We start from the raw sequence: 4,523 nt of genomic DNA, 5'->3' as shown, positions 1-4,523 counted from the left end.
GCTGACTGCCACTTTTTCAGTCACATGTTCTACTGTTTACATGTGTTCTGTTTACATTTTGTGTACTCTATGTCAGTCACAACAAATAAATGTTGTATACTTGTTAACATGTTTATGGTACGTTTTGATTACATCGCAACATTTGCAACTATGCTGCTCCTTTCTCCCTCGAGAGGTTCTAGGTGTATAGTCAAGGGATATTAATTACTATCTAGGAATAAACTCAAATTGGTAATGTTTGTAAAGGTGTGTCTACCAAGTTTAAAATGCAGCTTCCCTAGATGAATTTGACAGCTACAGAGTTGGAGTCCCTTAACTTACTTTATTTAAGTAGCAGTGTGAGGTGTCACACTTGGGTTAATTTGTTGAAATTTAGTTTTGCCAAATAAACACTCATTAAGCTAAACAGCCCCACAAAGTTTGTGATAAAAGACTATGGACCCCTCATGCTACTTAAAGTCAATAGTTGACAGGTCCATCTTAAGCCAGTCAATCTAAGCCAAATAAAGGTCTTACCTGAAAGAAATTGCAATATACAGTACAGTTTTTATTGGTCCTTATATCCTCCTGTATCATATTAATTCAGATTGTGAAACTGCAACTCCTGCAACTAACAATATTTTGAAAAATGACAGCCAAATATAGTCAGAGGCTATGACATAAATCTTGAAAAGATGTTTGATGGCAGGTGCTGAAATGTAGAGTACCCAGTTGTCGGTGGCACATTTTTGATTTACGCGCCATTAAAATGTTCTTATTTTGATCATAAGACCCAATTACTGAATGTCAGTCTCCAGGTTTTATTCAGAATATCTATGACGCTTATTACTAAATATGGCATACGAGTCCAATATTACTAGACCATATCAATTGTTATTTTTGCAAGAACCCCCTTAACTCAGTGTGTAAATGAACACTCAAGAGTTACAGACCTGTTATGATCATTCAAGGCTAACCTTTCATGTGTTTCTGGTAATATTAGTGACTCATTTTGTATGTCGGTGGCAAATATTTAATTTTGACAAAAATGTCACCACAAGCTTACTATAGATTACTATTGCAATTTGTTTTGGGTCAAACCTCACATTGACTTAACTATTTGGTTTTATTTTACATTCTTGGGTTAAATTGTTAACATCAAGTACTGAATTTACTTTTATTTGCCTGTTTTCTCTCCTATGGTACCACATCAATAATACTATAGCATGGAATTGGTCAAAATCTTATCAAACGACAACATACTCAAAGTTGAATGGATAATTGGTAACCAAATGGACCCCCCAACAGATCTAACCCCTTAGATCTAACAGATCTATGATTAATGGTTTAAAAATGTACAAGAAGTCTACACAACTAGAGAATGTACAGTACAATAATTTTTATTTTGATCTATGTTGGCCTGTTTCCCACAAGTACATCAGTATAGAATGGAATTGTGGACAAAGTCGTATATCTAACAACAAAATATTACATTTTGGATGTGATGCTTCATCTCAAATGGTGGTCCATGCCTCAAAAAACAAGTAAATAATGGACCTTGAAATAAACCACAACTGATCTACGGCACACAGTTTAGTACATAATTCAGTACAGCTAAATAAACGTCTTTGCCGAAGGACTCGGATGGTCTTGTAACTTCAATAGTTGTCCTGAGGCCTGCCATATCCTCTTCACATAGGGGACATTCGACACGTGGAAGAATGACACCAGAGCTGGTCACATCCACGTCACTGTCAGAGTTGAGAGCAAGAGTTGCATCATCCGTTCTCTATATTTAAACAAAGCACATATCAAAATTACATGTTAAAGGGAAAAAAAAACATATTTTTTATTTCAACACAATTCCTCTAAGGTATATTAATGACAGTTCAATATTGAACATGGGTGGTTTTCCCCTTTATGTCAAGGCAATTAAGGAAAGCAACTTATATGTTAACATACTACACTGATGCAGCAAGTATCAATATCGTATCTGGTCCTCTTTCTTCAATGTGGCAAAAGATATGTGTCTTCTACAAACGCCATATTATGTACGTTATATGCTGTACACTGTAATGGTTTTGGTTTTAAGCTTCAAATTCTTTGCAATTTGTAAAACTAAAATACCACATTTTTTTATTAATAGTGTACTGATTGTTTGCATAGAAAAAAATAGAAATAAAAAACAGCCTCAATCTGAACAGTATTATTCTCACCAATTATGACTCCAGTTGACTGATGCATGATCTGAATACCTTTGATTATGGACACTCTTTCCTGACATGAAACTGCCCCTGCCACAGCCCCTGATGGTGAACATACATCGTGCTATGCCAACTTTCTCAACTCCCATGTCACCTCTTACTCTAAAAGAGAATATATATCACACAAAGAAAAAGATATATGATATATTAATTTTCACACTGAACTTCAACACATTTCCAATTCCAAACACAGGCATTAGACAAGGTAATACCAAATCATTCTTAAGCAGTAAGAAGCCTAAGGGCTCCATATATCTGTATATGGATTTTGTTAGTGTGGTATGTGGCCGATGTGACCTCCATATATAGGCATTCTCATATGAAGTCCTGTTAGATATGGGCTTAATATTGAGGACATCAGGGATCTCCATACTGGGCATAAAAGGGATTCTGCTGGTGTGGTTCCCCTGACATCACAGTGATTTCAGAACGTGGTGTCGGCGGGAAACCCATTTAGACCATTAAAAAAAATCACACCCAGTGTGAAGTGGGCGGTGTGTGAGTAAAGTGAGTCATTTAAACATGACTCACTTTAAAAAAAGGATAAATGGCTTTTTTTAAAGTCCATACTGCTATTCATGGGGCTGCACATGTGTCATGTGTTTCGCTAGCCAATCACAGTCCTGAATTTGCAAAGTCAGCCAATCACATTACAGTTAGTGGTGATGACACTAGCTGTAATGTGATTGGCTGACTTTGCAAAAGTATCGATTTGCATTAACAATGGAAGGGTTAGGGGGTATACAAATCTTTTGGTCGGTGTCCAAAACTCACTTATAGGGGGCGGCTACACCGCCCCAAAAAAAAGCACGGACAGATGGAGACATGATATTTCTCAAGTATGAGATTTGTTTAATTTGGCAATTTATCGATAGTTTAATTATAATAAATATTATTAGTTTAATGACTATTAACTGATAGCATTAGCAAATTCACAAATCAACTAGCATGGTGGGTCACACATATTTGTTGAACTAACCTTAATGGGAAGCCATACTCATGCACTGCCTCCAAGAAGAAATCAAGTGCAGTGGAAGCTTTATTGTTGGCTGCTGCACCCAGGTACATGATCTGAAACAGACAATATTATAATTCAGCGGAAAGCTGTTAATCCATGCTTTTATGCACAGGATATTTTTGTTATTCAGTATAACATGGATACAGACAACAGTATAGAGGTGCTATAGGCCCATTCCAATAAGAATGACATTCCCTACCATTAGAGGGTAAGCGCGTTACATCATCATCATACCCGAAGATTATGCGGGAACACCTACTGAGTGGCAAAAAACGGCCTTCTGGCCCTTACAGGGCATAAAATCCAAAAAGAAAAGGACTATTTATAATAGAACAAATTACCTTTCGTGAGAAGCCATCCACCCCTCCAAAGATAACAAGGCCATACCTTTTTGTTTTGTTTTTTGGTGGGGGAAAGAGAGAAAGAGAAAAAAAACTGTATATTGTTTGATGCAAAACAAGGGTGTCAACCTTTCATAGGGAATGACAAATACAACAAAATAAACATCTAAAATAGCATATAATCATTAAATGTTTGGTATACCTGATGAGTTTGTGGTTTGTGTCGATATGTACCAGATGAAGAGGACCTGGAACAGAATATCTCCTCCTTGCAACACACCCCATATTTGTCAGTCTTGAGAGTACCCCGACTGGGTCTACACGACGCATGGATGCAGACACTCTCTCCCACTGGACACGGTGTCCCATGGCCTGAAGGAATCCTTTCATCATTCTGTATCCCACGTGTGGAGGTCTGGCCTTCACTGATCTCACCAAATGGTCTAGTCGTTCATCACTTAAGTTACTGTAGCAGCGGGTTATGGATAGACCATTATCATGCATGCGGCGCTTTACTGTGCTTTTAGATACACCTAGAATTTCTGCAATGCATGACACTGGTAAAGACATTTCTATCAGGCCTTGTAGTTCCTGGGGACACAGATCATATTTTGGCCGTCCCATCGCTCCTTGTAACACTGGCACAGGACTCTGGGTCTGATTAGGGGGGTTATCCTGTATATTGAGGTCTTTGCAAAACCTGTGAAACTTTATAGTGGAGCCTCTCAAGGAAGTCTCTTTTCAGTTGCACCTAGAAAAATCAAAAAATAATTTCACATTATTGTACTGGCTTCACAATTGTTTACATTTCACATACTGTACATTTACCAAACAGCATGCATTTTAACATTAACAGTATCTAGCGGGCACAATCAAGACTTATGAGCCTGATCTGCTTCCACCAAACTGGCCAAACTGTCA

The 4,523-nt window shown here is 37.6% G+C and overlaps 1 long non-coding RNA gene across 1 annotated transcript; it reads right to left on the bottom strand.

Annotated features, from left to right (window-relative positions):
- Window positions 1–2,234: 2,234 nt before the first annotated feature.
- Window positions 2,235–4,240, bottom strand: LOC311051734. The gene is made up of 4 exons (XR_014601415.1): window positions 3,805–4,240; window positions 3,603–3,648; window positions 3,223–3,314; window positions 2,235–2,345 (listed from the first exon to the last, which is right to left on the bottom strand). It is a non-coding gene; the product is annotated as an uncharacterized lncRNA (long non-coding RNA).
- Window positions 4,241–4,523: the final 283 nt, after the last annotated feature.

Source organism: Gymnoscopelus microlampas (assembly GCF_963454915.1).
Source record: "Gymnoscopelus microlampas genome assembly, chromosome: 9".
In the NCBI taxonomy this organism is placed as follows: domain Eukaryota; kingdom Metazoa; phylum Chordata; class Actinopteri; order Myctophiformes; family Myctophidae; genus Gymnoscopelus; species Gymnoscopelus microlampas.
The sequence above is the reverse complement of the archived record's forward strand: the minus strand, read 5'-3'. Positions and strand labels throughout refer to the sequence as shown.